This window comes from Phocoena sinus, chromosome 3 (genome assembly GCF_008692025.1).
Source record: "Phocoena sinus isolate mPhoSin1 chromosome 3, mPhoSin1.pri, whole genome shotgun sequence".
Lineage (NCBI taxonomy): Eukaryota > Metazoa > Chordata > Mammalia > Artiodactyla > Phocoenidae > Phocoena > Phocoena sinus.
The window spans coordinates 129715424-129739735 of record NC_045765.1 but is presented as its reverse complement, the minus strand read 5'-3'; the positions used below and the strand labels follow the sequence as shown (position 1 = coordinate 129739735).

Sequence of the window (24312 nt, the reverse complement as noted above, 5' to 3'; positions counted from 1 at the left end):
GAGCACTTATCCAGCATTAGAAAGAGGCCTAAGGGTTCTTGCTCATTGATCCAGGTCATGGCAGGGAAGGGTGAGGCTTAGGGCTCTTCAGTCATGGTCAATTCTTTTACATTAATGCTTATTTCCAGATTCATCCTAAATTTCCAAAAGCCACTCCACAAAAAGGAAAAATACAAAACCTTTCTAAGTAATCAGAATGTTTCTACTCCTTTGATTTCTCACAATTTTTGTTGTGGCAGCAGATGACTTACTGTGGATAAAAAGCTAAATTGGATCTGCATATGTAGAGTCAATGTGTATTCAAATAAATATAATAATTTTCCAGCTTTATTGAAATACAATTGACATATAACATTGTGTAAATTTAAGGTGTACAAGGTGATGACTTTAAAAACTGATTTTTGTGTTTTTTAAATTCACATCTGTTCCCTCACATACCCACTGTACCATATAACCATCATAATGGAGAGTAAGCAAAGGAGATGGAAGTAGAATATGGGGTTTAAATCCCTACTTGTTCTATGTGACCTTGGCCAGATTCACAACGTTTCCAAGCCTCCATATCTTCAGACATAGGTGGAAAATATAAATAGCTATCTCAAAAGGTTGATGTGAGAATGAAACAGAGAGGTGCCTTCAAGATGGTGGAGGAATAAGACGTGGAGATCACCTTCCTCCCTACATATACATCAAAACTACATCTACATGTGGAACAACTCCTAGAGAACACCTACTGAACATTGGCAGAAGACCTCAGACTTCCCAAAAGGCAAGAAACTCCCCACATACTCGGGTAGGGCAAAAGAATAGGGACGAGACCTGCACCTCAGGGAGGGAGCTGTGAAAGAGGAAAATTTTCCACACACTAGGAAGCCCCTTCAGTGGCTGAGACAGGGGGTGGGCAGTGCAGAGAGAAGCTTTGGAACCACAGAAGAGAGTGCAGCAACAGGGGTGTGGAGGGCAAAGCGAGAGATTCCCACAGAGAGGATCAGGGCCGACCAGCACTCACCAGCCTGAGAGGCTTGTCTGCTCACTCGCCGGGGCACATAGGGGCTGGGAGCTGAGGCTCGGGCTTCGGAGGTCAGACCCCAGGGAGAGGACTGGGGTTGGCTGCATGAACACAACCTAAAGGGGGCTAGTGCACCACAGCTAGCTGAGAGGGAGTCCAGGAAAAAGTCTGGACCTGCCTAAGAGTCAAGAGACCAACCACTGTTTTGGGGTGCGCTAGGAGAGGGGATTCAGAGCACTGCCTAAATGAGCTCCAGAGATGGGCGCAAGCCACAGCTATCAGCATGGACACCAGCGACAGGCATGAAACCCTAAGGCTGCTGCTGCAGCTACAAGAAGCCTGTGTGCAAACACAGGTCACTATCCGCACCTCCCCTCCTGGGAGCCTGTGCAGCCCGGCACTGCCAGGGTCCCGTGATCCAGGGACCACTTCCCCGGGAGAGCATGCAGCACACCTCAGCCTGTTGCAGCATTGCACTGGCCTCTGCCACGACAGGCTCACCCCGCATTCCGTACCCCTCCCTCCCACTGGCCTGAGTGAGCCAGAGCCCCCGAATCAGCTCCTACTTTAACTCCATCTTGTCTGGGAGGCGAACACATGCCCTCAGGTGACCTACACATAGAGGCAGGTCCAAATCCAAAGCTGAACACCAGGAGCTGTGCAAACAAAGAAGAGAAAGGGAAATCTCTCCCAGCAGCCTCAGGAGCAGCGGATTAAATCTTCACAATCAACTTGATGTACCCTGCATCTGTGTAATACCTGAATGGACAATGAATCATCCCAAAACTCAGATGGTGGACTTTGGGAGCAACTGTAGACTTGGGGTTTGCTTTCTGCATCTAATTTGTTTTGGGTTTTATGTTTATTTTAGTTTAGTATTTAGAGCTTATTATCATCAGTAGATTTGTTTATTGATTTGGTTGCTCGCTACCTTTTTTAATGTATATATATATATATATATATATATATATATATATATATATTTTCCTTTTCCTCTTTTTGTGAGTGTGTATATGTAGGCTTCTTTGTGTGATTTTGTCTGTATAGCTTCGCTTTTGCCATTTGTCCTAGGGTTCTCGCTGTCCATTTTTTTTTCCTTTTTACATATAATTTTTAGCACTTGTTAAGATTGGTGGATTTGTTTTTTCATTTTGTTGCTCTCTTCTTTCTCTCTCTCCTTTTTTTATTATTTTTTATTTTTAATGATTTTTTTTATTTCTTAATTTTTTTATTTATTTTGTTTGTTTCTTTCTTTTTTCTCCCTTTTCTTCTGAGAGATGTGGCTGACAGAGTCTTGGTGCTCTGTCCGGGTGTCAGGCCCAAGCCTCTGAGGTGGGAGAGCCAATTTCAGGACATTGGTCCACCAGAGATGTCCCGGTCCCACGTAATACCAAATGGTGAAAGCTCTCCCAGAGATTTCCATCTCAACGCTAAGACCCAGCTCCACTCAATGAAGAGCAAGCTCTAGTGCTGGACACCCTATGCCAAACAACGAGCAAAACAGGAACACAACCCCACCCATTAGCAGAGAGGCTGCCTAAAATCATAATAAGTCCACAGACACCCCAAAACACACCACCAGACGTGGACCTGTCCACCAGAAAGACAAGATCCAGCCTCATCCACCAGAACACAGGCACTAGTCCCCTCCACCAGGAAGCCTACACAACCCACTGAACAAACCTTAGCCACTGGGGACAGACACCAAAAACAATGGGAACTATGAACCTGCAGCCTGCAAAAAGGAGACCCCAAACACAGTAAGATAAGCAAAATGAGAAGACAGAAAAACACACTGCAGATGAAGGATCAAGAAAAACCCCCACCAGACCTAACAAATGAAGAGGAAATAGGCAGTCTACCTGAAAAAGAATTCAGAATAATGATAATAAAGATGATGCAAAATCTTGGAAATAGAATGGAGAAAATACAAGAAACGTTTAAAAAGGACCTAGAAAAACTAAAGAGCAAACAAACAAAGATGAACAATACAATAAATGAAATTAAAAATACTCTAAGATGGAATCAATAGCAGAATAACTGAGGCAGAAGAATGGATAAATGACCTGGAAGATAAAATGGTGGAAATAACTGCCAGGAGCAGAAAAAAGAAAAAAGAATGAAAAGAATTGAGGACAATCTCAGAGACTTCTGGGACAACATTAAATGCACCAACATTTGAATCATAGGGGTCCCAGAAGAAGAAGAGAAAAGAAAAGGGACTGAGAAAATATTTGAAGAGATTATAGTTGAAAACTTCCCTAACATGGGAAAGGAGTCAATCAAGTCCAGGAAGCCCAGAGAGTCCCACACAGGATAAATCCAAGGAGAAACATGCCAAGACACATATTAATCAAACTATCAAAAATTAAATACAAAGAAAAAATATTAAAAGCAGCAAGGGAAAAGCAACAATAATATACAAGGTAATCCCCATAAGGTTAACAGCTGATCTTTCAGAAGAAACTCTGCAAGCCAGAAGGAAGTGGCAGGACATATTTAAAGTGATGAAAGGGGAAAACCTACAATCAAGATTACTCTACCCAGCGAGGATCTCATTCAGATTCAACGGAGAAATTAAAACCTTTACAGATAAGCAAAAATTTAGAGAATTCAGCACCACCAAACCAGCTTTACAACAAATGCTAAAGGAACTTCTCTAGGCAGGAAACACAAGAGAAGGAAAAGACCTACAAAAACAAAACCCAAACAAGTAAGAAAATGGTAATAGGAACATACATATCAATAATTACCTTAAATGTAAATGGATTAAATGCTCCAACCAAAAGACATAGACTGGCTGAATGGCTACAAACACAAGACCCATATATATGCTGTCTAGAAGAGATCCACTTCAGACCTAGGGACACATACAGACTGAAAGTGAGGGGATGGAAAAAGATATTCCATGCAAATGGAAATCAAAGAAAGCTAGAGTAGCAATTCTTATATCAGGCAAAATAGACTTTAAAATAAAGACTATTACAAGAGACAAAGAAGGACACTACATAATGATCAAGGGATCAGTCTAAGAAGATATAACAATTGTAAACATTTAAGCACCCAACATAGGAGCACCTCAACACATAAGGCAAATGCTAACAGCCATAAAAGGGGAAATGACAGTAACACAAAAACAGTAGGGGACTTTGACAGCTCACTTTCACCAATGGACAGATCATCCAAAATAAAAATAAATAAGCTTTACGTGACACATTAAACAAGATGGACTTAATTGATATTTATAGGACATTCCATCCAAAAACAACAGAATACACTTTCTTCTCAAGTGTTCATGGAACATTCTCCAGGATAGACCATTTCTTGGGTAACAAATCAAGCCTTGGTAAATTTAAGAAAATTGAAATCATACCAAGTATCTTTTCTGACCACAACACTATGAGACTAGATATCAATTAGAGGAAAAAAAAAACTGTAAAAAATACAAACACATGGATGCTATACAATACACTACTAAATATCCAAGAGATCACTGAGGAAATCAAAAAAATACCCAGAAACAAATGACAATGAAAACATGATGACCCAAAACCTATGGGATGCAGCCAAGGCAGTTCTAAGAAGGAAGTTTAGAGCAATACAATCCCACATCAAGAAACAAGAAATATCTCAAATAAAGAACCTAACCTTACACCTAAAGCAATTAGAGAAAGAAGAACAACAACAAAAAAAACCCCAAAGTTAGCAAAAGGAAAGAAATCATAAAGATCAGATCAGAAATAAATGAAAAAAAGGGAAGGAAATGACAGCAAAGATGAATAAAATTAAAAGCTCTTTCTTTGAGAAGATAAACAAAATTAATAAAGTAGTAGCCAGACTCATCAAGAAAAAAAGGGGGAAGACTCAAATGAATAGAATTAGAAATGAAAAAGGAGAAGTAACAACTGACACTGCAGAAATACAAACTATCATGAGAGTTGCTACAAGAAACTCTATGCCAATAAAATGGACAACCTGGAAGAAATGGACACATTCTTAGAAAAGTACAACCTTCCGAGACTGAACCAGTATAAAATAGAAAATATAAACCAATGACAAGCACTGAAATTGAGGCTATGATTAAAAATCTTCCAACAAACAAAAGCCCAGGACCAGATGGCTTCACAGGTGAATTCTATCAAACATTTAGAGAAGAGCTAACACCTATCCTTCTCAAACTCTTCCAAATTACAGCAGAGGCAGAAACACTCCCAAACTCATTCTATAAGGCCACCATCACGCTGATACCAAAACCAGACAAAGATGTCACACAAAAAAAGAAAACTACAGGCCAATATCACTGATGAACATAGATGTAAAAATCCTCAACAAATACTAGCAAACAGAATTCAACAGCACATGAACAGGATCATACACCATGATCAAGTGGGGTTTATCTCAGGAATGCAAGGATTCTTCAGTATATGCAAATCAATCAATGTGATACTCCATATTAACAAACTGAAGGAGAAAAACCATATGATCATCTCAATAGATGCAGAAAAAGCTTTTGACAAAATTCAACACCCATTTATGATAAAAACCCTCCAGGAAGTAGGCATAGAGGGAACCCACCTCAACATAATAAAGGCCATATATGACAAACCCACAGCCAACATCATTCTCAATGGTGAAAAACTGAAACCATTTCCAGTAAGATCAGAAACATGACAAGGTTGCCCACTCTCACCATTATTATTCAACATAGTTTTGGAAGTTTTAGCCACAGCAATCAGAGAAGAAAAAGAAATAAAAGGAATCCAAATTGGAAAAGAAGAAGTAAAACTGTCACTGTTTGCAGATGATATGATACTATACATAGAGAATCCTAAAGGTGTTACCAGAAAACTCCTAGAGCTAATCAATGAATTTGGTAAAGTAGCAGGATACAAAATTAATGCACAGAAATCTCTTGCATCCCTATAAATGAATGATGAAAAATCTGAAAGACAAATTAAGGAAACACTCCCATGTACCACTTCAACAAAAAGAATAAAATACCAAGGAATAAACCTACCTAAGGAGACAAAAGACCTGTATGCAGAAAAGTATAAGACACTGATGAAAGAAATTAAAGATGACAGAAACAGATGGAGAGATATACCATGTTCTTGGATTGGAAGAATCAACATTGTGAAAATGATTATACTACCCATAGCAATCTACATATTCAGTGCAATCCTTATCAAACTACCACTGGCATTTTTCACAGAACTAGAACAAAAAATTTCATAATTTGTATGGAAACACAAAAGACCCCGAATAGCCAAAGCAATCTTGAGAAAGAAAAACAGAGCTGGAGGAATCAGGCTCCCTGACTTCAGACTATACTACAAAGGTACAGTAGTCAAGACAGTATGGTACTGGCTCAAAAACAGAAATATAAATCTATGGAACAGGATAGAAATCCCAGAGATAAACCCATGCACATATGGTCATGTTATCTTTGATAAAGGAGACAAAAATATACAATGGAGGAAACACAACCTCTTCAGTAAGTGGTGCTGGGAAAACTGGACAGCTATGTGTAAAAGAATGAAATTCGAATACTTTCTTACACCATACCCAAAAATAAACTCAAAATGGAGCAAAGACCTAAATGTAAGGTCAGACACTATAAAACTCTTAGAGGAAAAGATAGGCCGAACACTCCATGACATAAATCACAGCAAGATCCTTTTTGACCCACCTCCTAGAGAAATGGAAATAAAAACAAAAATAAACAAATGGGACATAATGAAACTTCAAAGCTTTTGCCCAGCAAAGGAAACCATAAACAAGATGAAAAGGCAACCCTTGGAATTGGAGAAAATATTTACAAATGAAGCAACTGACAAAGGAGTAATCTCCTAAATATACAAGCAGCTCATGCAGCTCAGTATCAAAAAAACAAAAACCCAATCCAAAAATGGGCAGAAGACCTAAATAGACATTTCTCCAAAGAAGATATACAGATTGCCAACAAACACATGAAAAGATGCTCAACATCACTAATCATTAGAGAAATGCAAATCAAAATTACAATGAGGTATCACCTCACCCCGGTCAGAATGGGCATCATCCAAAAATGTACAAACAATAAATGCCGGAGAGGGTGTGGAGAAAAGGGAACTCTCTTGCACTGTTGGTGGGAATGTAAATTGATATAGCCACTATGGAGAACAGTATGAAGGTTCCTTAAAAAAACTAAAAATAGAACTACCATACAACCCAGCAATCCTACTACTGGGCATATACCCTGAGAAAACCATAATTCAAAAAGAGTCACGTACCACAATGGTCATTGCAGCTGTATTTACAATAGCCAGGACATGGAAGCAACCTAAGTGTCCATCAACAGATTAATGGGTAAGGAAGATGTGGCACATATATACAATAGAATATTACTCAGCCATAAAAAGAAATGAAATTGAGTTATTTGTAGTGAGGTGAATGGACATAGTGACTATCACAGAGTGAAGTAAGTCAGAAAGAGAAAAACAAATACCATATGCTAACACATATATATGGAATCTAAAAAAAAAAAAAAGATTATGAAGAACCTAGGGGCAGGGGAGGAATAATGATGCAGACATAGAGAATGAACTTGAGTACACGGGGAGGGGGAAGGGTAAGCTGGGATGAAGTGAGAGAGTGGCATGGACATATATACACTACCAAATGTAAAATACATAGCTAGTGGGAAGCAGCCGCATAGCACAGGGAGATCAGCTCTGTGCTTTGTGACCACCTAGAGGGGTGGGATAGGGAGGGTGGCAAGGAGACGCAAGAGGGAGGGCATATGGGGATATATCTATACATATAGCTGATTCATTTTGTTATACAGTAGAAACTAACACAACACTGTAAAGAAATTATACTCCAATAAAGACGTTAAAAAAAAAAGAGAGAGAGAATGAAATAGAACAGTGGGCGTGAAAGGCCTGGGGAGAGGATGCTGGCCCACAGCAGATGCATTATATATATATGTCTGTCAAACTGAATTTAGAAGAACCAGCTTTGTGAGTGAAAATCATGTTAAATTGATCAAAAATCAGATGTAAACCCATAATTAATCAGTTATGCCATTGTTTTTTCCTTTCTGATAATTCTTCTCAAAGAGTTTTCACCTATAAAGTTGTGTTAGAAAGGGTTGTAGATTTGATAGCTCTCTTTCCAGGGCCCTGACCCCATGCACAACACACACATTTGTTAAAAATTAACATTGTCCCTTTTGTGAAGTCTGTTATCAAGAAATCTCAAAATTAGTGCTCAAAGGACGTAGCAGTTTCTATTTCCTCCATTTTTCTGTACCTGTAACTGAGGCATGAAGCTAAGTCACAGGTGTGACCAGGTCCTTTTTGTCATTCAGCTGACTGAAGAGCTTCCCGGCCTGAATCATCCACCTAGATGCCCTAAAAGGAGGCAAAGGAATGGGCATTAAGTGAAGTGGACACTCACAGTCTTAAGATGCTACAGTTTCTAATGTCAGTTGACCAGAATTGAGGTTAAAGACATGTTTTGTCACCATTTTCTCCATGGACCATTTCCTGTCCTCTCACTGTCAAGTTTAGAGCATAAAACAAACCACACAGATCCATCTCTGCTCCACACTCTGCCAAAAAGCAGAGTTAGTGTTCACCAACAGCAAAGTATGCACACTACATCTACAAGTGTGTGACATAGCCTCACATTTTGTGTGTGACCACAGCCTCAAAGAAACCAAAAAAAAAAAAAAAAAAAAAAAAGAGGTTTAATTTCACCAGAGTAAGAAAAAAAAATCCAAAAGCACAATCAAAGCAAAGAATGTTAGACTTGAGAAAAAACTTAGAGTCTGTTTTAGCCAAACTTATTCACTTTACAGAAAAAGAAACTGGACCTCAGAGAGATTTCCAATTTAAATGCAGGTTATATCTGAGTCTGAATCTGAGACCTTTCATGATACCACCCAAAGACAGGGTTGGAATTAACCTTATACGTGCTGTATTCTAAGTTCCTCACTTTACTGACGTGGAAACTGAGGCCAAAAGAAATTAAATGACTGCTTTGAAGTCGTATACTTACTTAAGACTAAATCCCATATGTTTATGCTTCTCAGAGAGAGCTTTGGTACCTTCCTCCTCTGCCTCAAACCCCATCCAGCAGGCTTCACCACTCCTTCATTCTATGAGATGGGCAACTGATCTTTTTCACATGGTCTTATAACCACATCAATAAGGTCTGAAGACCCACATCTCCTTTCCAACCAGATTAGCACTCCTTTATAGAAATTCAGGGGCCACCACTTAAGCCCAGCCCAGTACAAACACAGCCAGGTAGCATCTGGGCAATTTTAAATATCTGTGTGTGTTTTATAACCACCCAAAGTTGGTAAGCTTCAAGAAGATCAACTAGAAATGTTCAGCATTTTTCCATGTTGTATTCTGTCTCTATTTACCAAAATAAATAAATTAGGATACTGAAAGACTACAGTAAACACAGATATTTTTACTCATGGTTACAGTAGCCGTACTGCTCTTCTGCTCTTAGTGGTAAATATACTGAGATAATAAGATCGCTAGAATTAATCAAATGTAGGAAGTTGTATAAATTCTATGTGATCCTGTTAAAAACTATTCCAATAATAATTCAGAAAAACTCAAGCTTTAGAGCCATTTGTTTCATTCGTTTAATAGTTTAGCAAAAATGGCTTACTATGTGCCCAGCAACTTTCTAGGTGCTGGAGATACAACAGGGAACAAAGGTCCTGCCCTCTTGGATGTTCCATTCTAATAAAGAAACAAGCAAAGCCATAATATGTCAGAAGTTCATAAGTGCCATGGAGAAAAAGGAAGTAGAGGAGGTGGGACAGTAGGTGCCCGACTGAAGAGGTAGGGAGGGTAGTTGCTATGGTTTATATTTAAGATGGCCTTGCTGATAAACAGGGATGAAAGAAATGAGAACGCAAGCTCTGTGTGTATCTGAAGGAAGCGCTTTCAAAGCAGAGAGCCAACAAGTGCAAAGTCCTGAAGCAGGAGTGGCGTGTACTTGGAACAGCACGAAGGCCAGTGTGGCTAGCGTAAAATGAGTGAGGGGGCAGTGGAAGGAGATGGTGTCTGAAAGGTGGTTGAGGCCAACTGTGTGGGACCTTTTAGAGCAATGTAGGGGATTTGACTTGTACTCAAGGTGAGATGAAAAGGCAGTGGAAGACGTGGAACAGAGGAGTGACATGGTCTGATTTCCCTTTAAAAGTATCACATTACCTATGTGTTGAAAAACAATTGTAGCCTATGGCTATGACAATAATCCAGGTGAGACATGATGGTGGCTTGGACCATGATGGTAGTGGTAGAGGTTGTAAGAAGGAGTAAGATTCTTGGAGGTACAACCATGGGACTTCTTGGTGAATTGGACATGGCTTGTGAGGAAAAGAGAAGAATCCATGACTTCAAGCTTTTCCTCTTGAGAAACTCTTGGGGGGAATTGCCATTTGCTACAATGAGAAAGCCTATGGGAGGAGTGATTTGCAGGGGAGGGGATCATGAATCAGTAGTTCAACACTAAACTTGTATGGCTGGAGATGCCTCTTAGATATCCAATTAATAGATACATCCTATTTCAGACACATCCTATTAGAAATGTGTCTTAAGAATGCAGTTGAATATACAGTAGAGTTCAGAGCTAAAATCTAGACCTGATATACAAATGTTGGTATTGTTAGCATCTGGATGATATTGAAAGCCATGAGATCAAATGAGATCATAGTGAAGGTGGATTAAAAAAGAAAAAAGGGGCTTCCCTGGTGGCGCAGTGGTTGAGAGTCCGCTTGCCGATGCAGGGGACACGGGTTCGTGCCCCAGTCCGGGAAGATCCCACATGCTGCAGAGTGGCTGGGCCCGTGAGCCATGGCCTCTGGGCCTGCGCGTCCGGAGCCTGTGCTCCTCAATGGGAGAGGCCACGACAGTGAGAGGCCCGCGGACCGCAAAAAAAAAAAAAAAAAAAAGAGAAAAGGGGCCTTGAGACACTTCAGTATTTGGAGGTCAGTGAGGTGAGGAGGAACCAGCAAAGAAGGTGGAGGAAGGGACCAAGAGAGAGATACAAAGACCAGAGACCAGTATTCTCTAGTTAGGTGAGTGATCAGCTGTATCCAAAGCTGCTGGTTCTGGATGCAAGCTCAGTTATAATGGGCAAAGTAAAAAGTAAGCTGCCTGTGTCTCCTGCTGTCATATCCACAACCTACTGTGAGTAGTAATAATAGAAGAATAGTAACAATTAAGAACTACCACCTACTGAGTGTCTATCAAGTACCAAGGATTGTGCTTTGTCAAATCTCCCATGCCAACTCTGACGGATTGATAGTGCTTACCTGGAGCATTGTGTTGAGGAGTCTAAGGCTGCCTCTTAGCTTAAGGAAAAGGATTGAGTCACAGTTTCTGCCATGGACACAGAATGAGAAATTCTGGCTTCGTATCTGCTAGGTATTCATGATCCCTGTAATAGGACTCTACATACATTTTCAGTAGGGCTAACAACACTTCAGCGGTAGTATAATAAGCCCCATTTTACAAATGCAGAAACTTAGTTCAGGAACGTTTACTAATTGCCCTGAGGTGGCACAGCCAGATGTGGCAAAGGGGAAACTTGCCCCAGGTCAGCTGGCCTTTGTCACATACTGCACAGTTTCGCTCTCCATCCCATCAGAAAAGTGCACAGAATTTTGGGTCCCCAGGGTACACCTCTTCTAACTGAAACCTAGGACACAGAAAGCATATAGACAAAGGTATAAACTTCAAAAATAATGGTTCCTTTATGCTCAAAGAAAATATGGTACGGCTGGATCGATGAACTGATTTAGAGAGATATGTTTGCAAACTTAAGTACAGGAGAAAAAGAAGCAAAACATGACACAAGAGTAGTCAGTGATTCAAGCAGAAGCTTTTTTTTGTTTTTTTAAAAATTTTTTTTTGGCTGTGTCGGGTCTTTGTTGCTGCGCTGGGTCTTCGTTGCTGAGAGTGGCCTTTCTCTAGTTATGGTGAGAAGGGCTACTCTTTTTTTTTTTTTTTTGCAGTACGCAGGCCTCTCACTGTTGTGGCCTCTCCCATTGCGGAGCACAGGCTCCGGACGCGCAGGCTCAGCAGCCATGGCTCACGGGCCCAGCCGCTCTGCAGCATGTGGGATCTTCCTGTACCGGGGCACGAACTCGTGTCCCCCGCATCGGCAGGCGGACTCTCAACCACTGCACCACCAGGGAAGCCCAGGGATACTCTTTGTTGCAGTGTGTGGGCTTCTCATTGCGGTGGCTTCTCTTGTTGCAGAGCACTGGCTCTAGGCGCACAGGCTTCAGTAGTTGTGGCGCATGGGCTCAGTAGTTGTGGCGCACAGGTTTAGTTGCTCTGTGGCACGTGGGATCTTCCCAGACCAGGGATCTAACCCATGTCCCCTGCATTGGCAGGTGGATTCTTAACCATTGCACCACCAGGGCAGCCCCAAGCAGAAGTTTTTTCAACCTAGGGCAGTTGAAGATGATACAGTAAGAGCAATCATTAAAAATATGACTATTATTTTATCTTCGTCATTCCCATAGCAACCTAGTAGTATTGCCTGCCAAAAAATAACTCAGTAGGCACCAAGAATTCTCAGCTTCTCTTTTAGCAGCAAGCCCTTCCCACAGTCATTTGTATTAACATTTGCAAAAGATTTATTTCCCTTTGATTCAAATAATTCCACATTCCCAAGAATATCTGAACTGGAACATGGCCAGCTGCCTGCAGGGGCCTGCAGCCGTCTCCCTGGTCCTGGGTAGCTCCCTGGGTGCCCATGAATGGCTCATTGTTAAAGACAAACCCGCTGCAGAAAACAGAGAAAACACAGAAGAGGAATCAGTGTCCTGTTCGGAGGACTGGTCTGGATTTTGAGCAATGAGACTGCGTGGGAATAGCAAGCACCTAAGGCTGTTGTGAGTCAGTGATTGATGACTGTCGGCAGGCCTATGGCTCCTCTGAGATGCTGCCCCAGGTCACCATCAACAGTCAACTTACTCCAGGAGATTCTGAACACAGATCCTTCCACATGGCCAAGCAGAAGTCTAGAGCAGGCCCCAAATGAAAATCATCTTCATCAGCCCCTTGAATCTGTTAAGCACCAACTGGATGCAGGAATAAACACTAATGGAGAAAAGTGGAGGTCACCTTCCAACAGTGTGTAACAATCCAAGAAAAGTGTGACCTTTAGACTCTTACATAATGGAGACTGGGAACCCATATTTTGCTCTGAGTTTTGCTACTGGTTTTCTGCATATATTCTTTCTCTATGCCAGCTAACAGGGCACTTTGGAGAAAGGTCCAGCTGCCCACTTCAAAGTCCCTTGAAATCAAAGATAAGAAGTACTATAATTTTAGTATTTCTTGGAATTAATCAACCTTTCACTAAATTTAATTGCAGAGTGGATTAAATGTTTTCCTGATGTATACTTTCCACATTTAGACCATGTTAATTATTTCAGAGATGTACTGATAAACCCCACACTTAATGCTAGATGAGTATAATTTAGCAGCCACAAGCCTATAATTTAGATATGGCGATTTTCAAAGAGTTACACCTTCTGATACTTATTCAGATCTTTCATTGTCCTTATTTGAGCTTTTTCTTTTTAATATTCAGAAAACTACCTTATTTCAAGATAAAATTCTCATGCTGCATTACTTCTCCCAGTTCTCAAAAACCCACCCAAACAGGGGAAATCAATGAAGTGATCTAGAAACAATAGACTAATTCAGTTACAGTCATAATTAATCAATCTGCCAAAACAATAGCTATATCTGCTCAAGTGAAAATATATGACTTTATGCCATGGAGAAAAATAAACCTAACTTGCTAAAACATGCCTCTATCTTTCAACTGCCCTACTTAACATTCTGCAAATAAGGCAAAAAAGCTATATGGGGTCTGAACTTCTATCCCTGTGGACACGTCTCCGTCTTCACTGAGGCCATTAATACATTAAAAACACTGATGAAGGGCTAGTTGTTGGGTAAAGTCATTTTTCCCTTGACATTTATTATCAGTAGAAAAGTTTTTCTGTTTTAATACCCACATTCTGGCATATAATTACTGTAATAAAGTCTATTTCACTCTGGGTGACTGCTGCCAGTATTATGAAATCATGGCAATGGTTGTAAAAATAAGGGAGGTCACAACCTTTCCACACACACACACACCCACTCTGCAGCTGATATTAAATAGCTTTGGTGGGAAAATGCAGACCTTTAAACTTTCTCTACCAAATTCAATGCATTCTGTATTTAACTTCTTCTTCTAAAAAGTTTGTGTTTTAAGAATTCAAAAACTGCATATGGCCATGGGGAAAAAAAAGAAGAAGGAGCTTATACTTAATTAGTTACTAAGTCCAACTTGGACAAAGCACAATAACAACCATTTCTTTGTGCTAACTATTTTTAATCATATGCATTACATGCATTGGCCTGTCTACTGCCCAGACTGTTCCAGCCTCAATCCTGCTTTACCATTATGGTTTTGGCAAAGGACAGCATCGAGAAAAGTCTCCATTTTGATGTTTTGCCGTTTTGATAGGGATAATAACTCCTAACAACGTGAATTCCCTCTAAACCTTAAACCACCACCATGGCTTCCTGACCATGAGAGAGTCAACATCCAAGTACATCAGATGCTGTACAGATATCCTCCTTACACCCCTAGCAGTACTCAACATTTTGATATATCCTCTCTGGACTTAACCTGCTCAAATATTTTAATCCAATTGCTTTCAGCTATTCTCTTACATAACTGTTGGATATAATTTTTCTACTTCCAGCCAAGACCCAAGTCAAGCTAATTCAGGAACATAATAAAGACAGATAGGCCCAGGAGGAGTATCTTATGCATTTTTTAAAATTTTCTTTATTCAATAGGAATTTCTTTAGGGAGGGTCTAAGGAAATACCTATTTTAAAAGTAGAATCTTGGGATTCCAAATTAAAATAATCCTTAGTAGAAATGCTGTTTGGGGGTTCAGAAGGTCAGAATCTCTCCTTGCCCTTGGAATGGGAAATCACTGGAATCCCTTGTCTTTTAAAGCAACAGAGGGAATATAGAAGCAAATAGAATGTTGGAGAACAGGGTGTGTTAGACCCACAAGAAAGCACCAACAAGAGCACCATACAGAGAAAGCCAACCCTGGGACTGCTCCCTGCTTCAATCAGAGCTGTGCTGTCATCTACTTTATTTCCTGACCTTATGCATCAGGTTTTGTTTAGGGAGGAAAAGAGCTACTATAAGCACATTGAAAAACAATTTGAGGCATGCATACCCTATGACCAGCAATTCTGCTCCTTAGATATGTATCCTGGAGAAATGTGTACCTATGTGCCCCAGACTGCATGTATATGAATGTTCACAGCACTGTTGTCCATAATGGCTCCAAATCAGAAGCAATTCAAATGTCCATCCTTAGTACAATGGATTGATACATTGTGGTGAATTCATACAATGGGAGACTATACAGCAGTAGAAATTAATAAGCCAGAGGTTTGTGCCACAACATGGATGAACTTGCAAACACAATGCCGGATGAAAAAGGCAAGACAAAAAAGAAAACATAGAATTACTGCATTTATATAAAAATTTAAAACCAGCAAAATGAATCTATATTTTTTAGAGGTATACATACAGGCAATAAAACTTAGGAAGAAGCAAATGAATGATTATCACAAAAGTCTCAAGAATATTTCCTTTGTGGGGTGAGAGAAGGTTGTAATCAGGACTCAGGGTGGGAACTATGGGAAACTTTCGGATGCTTAGTAATGCTTTGTTTCTCATCCTTCAAAATTTTTCTATATGGCTATTTTATCTTTTACTTCAAAATTGCAAAAAGCATCACTCTTAAAAAAGAAAAGTCTGAAAATTCACTGCTTCAATCCAACTTCTTCGTGGGAAACATAAGGAACTGGAGGTCAGGGAGATTAAGTCAATTGCCCATTTCTCCTGTCACCTAATCTTCCCCAGTGCTTTGGAGGCAGGGGGGTGGGGGCGTGGGGTGGGGGGTGGGGGGGGATGCGGAAGGGAGGGAGGGGGGTCTACATTCTGGAGGCTCAGAGGGCCTGTCATTGTCCCATTCGGCTCTTCCGTCCAGCTTGAAAGCTGTCCCACTCCTTTCCCTCCCTCATCTCAACGCCCCTCCCCTTCATGGCCAGCCCCCAGCATCTCTCCTTGTGGGTCCACAGCCAAGGTCCACCTCTGAGTCCACTGGAAAGATGTCCATACTATATATGCGTTCGCAGATAGATATATATGCCCACTTGTACCTTGTACCCTCTTTTGGGTCTACTAGACTTGCCAGCCCTATATAGAAAATATGTCATATTTAATCTATACCTAAAACCTACCATATTTTGCATGTTACAGATATCTAAAACCAAAATAAAGTTTGTTAGCTACAAATATTAAATCCAATGCTTCTATAGATACTTTTCAAGCATCCCTCCAATAACCAGTGGAAGGGACCGTGCGAGTTGTAGACTTGCCGCTGGAGGGGTCCCTTCCTGAACTATTACTCCTGAGCTGCACAGGATATGTTGCTTTTATAATGGAGTTTTAAAAGTCTTTATTATCCTCTTTGTTTTTTTAAAAAAATCAGTTGCTGAGAAAACATTTAGCCAGAACCTTTTTTAGAAAGTAAAATTGTGAGTTAAGAAATTCTAGGGAAGGCATTGCATACAGATATGAATAACATGATTTTCGAAGCTTATACGGGAGTCTATTTACTAAATTTCTCCAAATCAGTGGTATTCTTGGATGCTCTTTCATATTTAAAGACTTATTTTCTTGCAATAGCAGGAGCAGTTTTAGACTCACAGCAAAACAGAGAGAAAGATGCAGAGATTTCCCCATATACTTCCTGTCCCTACAGATGCATATCTTCCCCCATTATCTACCTCCCCCATCAGAGTGGTACATTTGTTACTATTGATAAATCTCCACGGACACATCATTATCACCCAAAGCCCATAGTTTACATCAGGGTTCACTCTTGGTGTTGTACAGTCTATGGGTTTGGACAAATGTGTAATGACATGGATCCATCATTATAGTATCATACAGCATCTTTTTAGTGTCCTAATAATCCTTTGTGCACCACCCATTTATCGTTCCCCTTTCCTTTATCCCCTAGCAACCACTGATCTTTTTACTGTCTCCATATTTTTGCCTTTTCTGGAACAGTATATAGTTGGAATCATACAGTATGTAACCTCTTTCAAATTGGCTTCTTTCACTTAAGTTATACGCATTTCAATTTCTTCCATGTTTTTTCATGGCTTGATAACTCATTTCTTGTCAGCACTGAATAATATTCTATTGTCTGGATGTACTTCGGTTTACTTATTCATTCACTTACTGAAGGACATCTTGGTTGCCTTTAAGTTTTGGCAGTTATGAATAAAGCTGCTATAAACACCCATATGCAGATTCTTGTGTGGATATATGTTTTCAAATTATGGAGTAAACGCCAAAGAGCACAACTGCTGAATTGTATGGGAAGTGTATGCTTAGTTTTGAAAGAAACCACCAAACTGCCTTCCAAAGTGACTGTACCATTTTGCATTGGACCAGAAACTTCAGATTTGACAAGGTAAAGGTAGAAAAGTGAAGCTATATCTCATACATGAGGAATTCTAAGGTAATTCTCCTAAAAATGGAACTACAGAAGAAGCCAAAAATCCAAGACAGACAATCCCACCAAGCAGAGCAAAAGTACAGAAGGGAAGAACAAGTACAAATATAGGCAACAAAAGAAAAACATTACATAAGAAAATCCAAATAAAGGGATAGAGTTCTTAGCCCGTGAACAACTTCCCTCCAAATAAAACTGCTATCATTATCAAAGAAGCCCTATGCAAGGAGTAGTTTTCCATCCATGGATAAACAAGAAAGAAGTGTCATTTCAAGAAGAGCTGGCCATGGGGAAAAAATGCTTTTGTCAGAAGAAAGGCAGTATTTCCAGTCTCCCACATTATCAGTAGAAGGCCAATGTAACCAAAAGCACCTGAAGAAGTCAAAATCCTCTATGAGTCATGCTGGTATTATACCAGTAGCAGATAAAGCAAAACAAGAGGGGTGATTGTTGTTTTCTTTGAAACGACCCCATGCACAAAGATTTGGTTTTCTCCTGGAGTGCACCTTCAGTAGGATGAACTCATTTCGTTAAAATTCCAGACCATATCACTTCATGAAAAATAATTCCCGGAGAATTTGCTCTCTGGTCCTCCTGTCTGTGCCTAATGGTACTCTTCCCATCCTTCCCCGTGCTGCCCACAGTGACAGCCTCCTGGCTTTGAATTCCTAGGGAATATCACTCATTTGGACTCAGTTCCACAGAGCCCTGCATAGGGGCTTAATGACTCCCCAACCATGCATGGTTTATTTTTCCACCCAGATTTGAAGGTCATGGAAGACAGACCACTTGTACTTTCTTGTGCGTCCCCTACCAAAGTGCTGAGCTCATAGTAGGTGCTCACACCCTCCCCAGTGGTTCATTTGCTCCATGCGGCCTTCCCTTCAACAGCTCACGATCATCACCAGAAGTAAATTCCCTTACAGCACTACACATCATGGAGCCACGGTCTTCCCTGACCTCTGTTACTGCAGTGCCTTCTCTTTCTCTGTTTTGCTTTAAAAGCAGATGGTGGGGGCTTCCCTGGTGGTGCAGTGGTTGAGAGTCCGCCTGCCAATGCAGGGGACACGGGTTTGTGCCCCGGTCCGGGAAGATCCCACATGCCGTGGAGCGGCTGGGCCCGTGAGCCATGGCTGCTGGGCCTGCGCGTCCGGAGCCTGTGCTCCGCAACGGGAGAGGCCACGGCAGTGAGAGGTCCGTGTACCGCAAAAAAAAAAAAAAAAAAAAAAAAGCAGATGGTGGACAGAAACTAAAATCACATCCAGGTCAGTGAGTGTACATTAGAACACAGATCAAGTCACCACTACACTTTAACATACCTTGATGGTAACACAGTCCATAAATGGTAATAAACATGGGCAGGATCACTGTGAACAACAAACCAAAACAAGGAACAGATCGAAGCTTTCATAGTAATTTGGAATTAGACTCTCAGAGCTTTCAACATTACTGTTTGTTCTGCTATAATGGGATATGTAGATTCCTAAAAATAACCTGGTTTGCCAAAAACTGTGATATTAAAAGACTTGTTTTTGTGGAAGAGGAAGGTATTAAGGTTAGGATTAAAGTTTCAGTCACAATAACCAACAACAGAGGAATTCCCATAGTTATAAGTAAATGTTATTATCATAATCTAAAATGTATATATCCATTGATCAACGATGACAACACACACCCAAATGTTGCATTCCACATACTCAGGAATTTCACAGTCTTCTCCATGCCCTTTGTCTTTTATTTTGCGCTTCTGTTTGTTGAGCCCCTAATCTTAAACCAAAGGACAAAGGAGTATACACCAAACAGCAGAACAGCTCACCAGGGTGACACACAGCAGCATCTTCCCAGGCTTTGCAGGACCATAACTTTCCTCCCTCTTCTTGGGTTCCTAGTCCCTCAGTCACCTACATAACCAGAGGCAGTTACATAATACAAAAATGCTCCTCAATTGATAAAACACCTCATATCTAATTTCCATTATAAAAACTCCCAATGTAGGAAAATTGGTTGAACATCAGGCTCCAAATTAAATTGGGGCTTTTCACATCAATCACTGGCTTCCTGCGGCCACATCTGTGATGTTTCTGCAAGGGGTCTATGGCCACAAAGACAATAGCCTTGCCCATTCTAAACCAGCCTCTCCAGATTCACTTTCCCCTACCAATGGAGGAAAATGGTTACTGCACAATAAACAAAACCCAAAAATCTAGTAGAAAAGGCCAGGTGTGTTTCCTTAAGGTATAGGCACCTCTCCACAGCGAGAATGATTTTGGAAGTGAGACTTAATGGGCCTGCGGCCATACCTCCAGGACAGCTCGTCATGTCCTATGGCTCATTGGGATATGGTTCCTTAAAGGAATGTCATCAACTGTGAAAACTAGCAGATTCCTGAGGAAGGTAGGAATACAAATCTATATTTTAAAAAGTCATCTTGTTCGGCTTCTATGGAATCCACCAAATCCATCCTAGATGAGTGGGTGAAAACTCTTACTTCCATGCTATCTAATTAAGACCATTAATCCCTTCCAGTGCTAACATATCAGTCTGACCTTATTTGCGATTTTGACTAAATAGCTTACACAAGTTTTTTGATTAACTTATTCTAAGTTATTGTGAGGCCCTGGGAGAGTCAAACCTGGCTGCTAAGTGCTCTACCTGGATAATATAATCCATCCCCACAACATTTCAAGGAAGATTTCAATAGCCCCATTTCACAGATGAAGAAACCAAGGCTTAGGGAGGTTAAGTACCTTGCTCAAGAACATGTGCCTGGTAAACTTAGTGGAATCAGGATTCAAACCCAGATGCTCTGCTATAGCCGCACAAGGTTAACCACTACACCACACTGCCTTTCCTGTATAAGCCACAAGGACAAAGGGTAGAAAACATGATTGGTGATTTCTTGGCACCCATATCACATCCCCTCAGCCCACTTCTGATTTCAGCCACATTTTGGCAGAAAGTTCCATGAATCTCAGGCCAATTTTCTGCTTTCCTGCCTCATGATTTCCTCTGAAAGTGCAGGAGCCCACTCAGCCCATGTTCAAGTTGGCTTGGAAGTCCTCAACCAATGGGCCATGGGGACCTGGAGAAATGCTTTCCAAAGGACAATCCTGGAGACACCCCATATGCTTCTCAGAACCCCAGTGTCATCAGGGCCCTTTGCCCACCGCAGCAGCCATGATACCCTTTGCCTTTCTGCCACTCTCTCCCTGTTCTCTCATTCATTTCCCAAATAAACAACTTGCACCTGAGATCTTCTCACCAGCTTGCTTTTGGGGAATTAAGACATCCCGCCTTTGTGGTGTAATTAACTAGACAGTTTCTTATGGCTCCCTCCCAATCTTTTAGTCAGTGACTTTTAAAATCACACACAAAATTTCAACAGTCTTCCAGTCAATTAAGCCTGAATTCATTAGCCCTGAATGAAGTCCATTAAGGCATACGTTCTAGAAGGAGCTGCTGCTGTTGTAGGAACGTGGAGACACAACCATGGGACACGTCCCCCATGTTACAATTTACTGGAGTGTGAACAGCTGAATATGCATTTCCATCTAGATTTTCAGAGAAATGGCTGTTTACCTGGGAAGGCTCATTCTACTCACTCATCTATACAGAAGGCATGGCATAATTTTGTATTAAATTATCCAAAAAGTTCTGGTCCTCACATTATCATTTGCTGTCCTTTTATCCAATCCAGACAAGTCTTGAAGCATAATTGACAAGTTCTCTTCATCCAAGTAAAAAGTTTCTAAGGCCAATCCATTTCTAATTATGTGACCTTAGGGGCATACCTATGACCCTATGGGGGACAGTCCCCCCAGATCTCTGAGGGTATGTCTACAGAAGGAGTAGGGACAGGATAAGAGACACAATGTTCACCTAGTCCAACGGTATGTTTTCACAGATGAGAAAAGTGAATTGCTCAGAGTTATTGGACTGTGCACCATGCCCCCCAGCCCTTAAGAACTGGGAGAACAGCCCAGGTCCCCGCACTGCACTGCCTTCTCCACAGAGAGCCAACTGGTGACAAAACCCAGCCTGAAAAAAATCCTTCACAGTCCCTGTCTCCAGTTTCTCTAGAATCAATGTGGGATACTGCCTTGTGCAAATATTATAAAGACTCCCATCCTGCCTATACGAACAGTAATGAAAAAGCCATAGTCCCTCAGAAACATACCATGCAGTCAGCGGTATAATCGTTGTATAATAATCACAGGTTTGCAGTTTTAGAGCTGAAAGGTTTGGTGGATGGTTGTTCACTGTTAGGTGTCATTAAATTAGAAAAACTATGTATTTCTCATAATAACTAGCAAATTGGGTTTTTTTTTTGCATTTCTCCAAATATTTTATTTTTCAAGAGAGCAATAGCAATAATACTAATTAAGATTTATTGTGCGATTACCATGCTAACTGCCTTAAATGTATCATATATTCCCTATGTTGTAGATATAATTCTCATCCCCTTTAACCCCCATAGCTGCACCATAAACTCAGAGTAATAAATTAACATTCAAGAAAAATAACAGAATCTATATTTGCAATTCCTGACATAATAAGGCATCGTTAAATATTGTTTAGAGTTCTGTGACAGTAATGTTACTTTGGTTTAAGACCTATTTTCAGCACACTGATCGTTATAGGGGAATGCTACTTCTTTGTTTGTTGTGGTAAAATACACATAACATAAAATTTACCATCTTAACAAATTTTAAATGTACAGTTCAGTAAAGTATATTCATACTGTGGTGCAACTCATTCCAGAACTTTTTCATCTTGCCAAACTGAAACTCTGTACCCACTAAACAACTCCCCATTTCCCCCTCCCCCAACCCCTGACAACCACCATTCTACTTTCTGTTTCTAGGACTCTGACCACTTTAGACACCTCAGATAAGTGGAATCATGCAGTATTTGTCTTTTTGTGGCTGGCTTGTTTCATGTACTGTCACATCCTCAAGGTTTATCCATGTTGTAGCATGTCAGGAGTTCCTTCCTTTTTATGGCTAACATTCCATTGTAAGTATATACCACACTTTGTTTATCCATTCACTGGTCACAGACACTTGGGTTGCTTCTACCTCTTGGCTACTGTGAATAATACTGCTATGAATATGAGTGTATTAGCAAATTGCTCTTAAGTAAAATAAATTGGTTACATTCTGCAGTGTTCATTTCAGCTCACAGTCTTGCATTCACGTTCTCAAGAAAAACTAATCTCAGTCCGTCTTATCCAGTTACTTACACTTGGAATAATCTTAGCCTGTTGGCCAGTCATGACCAGGTATAGCCATTCATCTCACAGCCTAGATGAAGAGGCAATCTGCCTAGGAGGAAACAGGTTCACAGAGGGCTGGCCTTGCAAAACTCATTTTATGAAGTGGTGATAAAGTTCTTTAGGGAGATAATATAAGCATAGTGATTATAAACATGGGTCTGGCCTCAGAATCCCAGCTCTAGCACTTACCAGCTGTGTGACCTCCAAAAAGTTACTTAATCTCTCTAAGCCTCTGTTCCTAATCTCTAAAACAGAAGCAGTGATAATAATAGTACTTACATCCTAGGGTCATGGTAAGAAATAAATGAAATAATCCGTGTAAAGAATTTAGCGTAGCGTCTGACATACAGTAGCTCAAGAGTTGTCAGCCTTTATTCCGTGGTTATAGGTCACCAATTCCAACCCCCTCATTAAAGATGAGGTCCAACAAGATAAAGCAGTGCACACTCCTGCCTTGATAGCCACAGAGCTCGGGATGGGCAGAGACCCCTTGTCTGACATGAAAGTGATCAGAGATTTACTCTTTTTAATCACAGAAGTTTGTTTTATTTCAAAACCTCGATCAAAAAAAATACACCACTTAAGTCCACAGGCTTAAAAATAAAAGCTAAGAAACAGGAACTGAAAATATTAAAAAATAAAATCTGAGCAAAACCAAGTAAACATCACAGACATCTTTCTGCTAAGAAAGCCCTTGACCTTGTAAGTGTGTCTTAAATCTTGTTTAAAACATATTTGGTTTTCTTTTGCTTTTGTATCAAATGTGGATCATCACAGCCATTGTGCAAAGACCACCACATTTTAAATAATGATCTATGCTTTTACTTGGCCTCTTCTCAGGCTGTACCTCAGCATTTCTGCCTTTGCAATTCTGACGGACTTAAGAGTTTAACACATTTGGGCAGTTCATTGGATGGCAGTCTAAGACTTCAGGGCAACTAGGGGCCACTTTAGGATAGAATCAAAAACTTTTCCCTCAATCACCCTGCAGCTGAGCAGCTCCCAGCCCCAGAGAGGAGCCTTCGAGCTCCAGCATCCTCTCTAAATCCCTGGACCACAGCACTTTTCAAGCACATGGTGTGCTTCCTCTAGCAGTCCCAGACAACTTGAAGAACCTACATGGCCTTTCTTTGATCAGATTTACATTCCACGATATTCAGGGTTCATGGTGATAAGCAACACTAAAGACATCTTTCTTTCCCAGGCTACGCTGCTTTGCTCCGGTTCACTGGTGATACCCTCAGGCCAAGAATCACCCAGCACATAAGTGGTTAGCAACCCTTGCTGTGCATTAGAATCCCCTGCAGCGTTTTTTTGTAAAACCATGGATGCCTGGAGATCACCCTAGGTCATCTGAAACTGAACTTCTGAGGATAGAGTAGAG

The 24312-nt window shown here is 40.7% G+C and overlaps 1 long non-coding RNA gene across 1 annotated transcript in view; it reads right to left on the bottom strand.

Annotated features, from left to right (window-relative positions):
- LOC116750417 overlaps positions 1–24312 on the bottom strand; it is a 73119-nt gene that overhangs the window by 45836 nt on the left and 2971 nt on the right. Inside the window, exon 2 of the long non-coding RNA XR_004349020.1 lies at positions 8303–8403. This is a non-coding gene — a long non-coding RNA (uncharacterized LOC116750417). The remainder of the gene's footprint in view (positions 1–8302; positions 8404–24312) is intronic.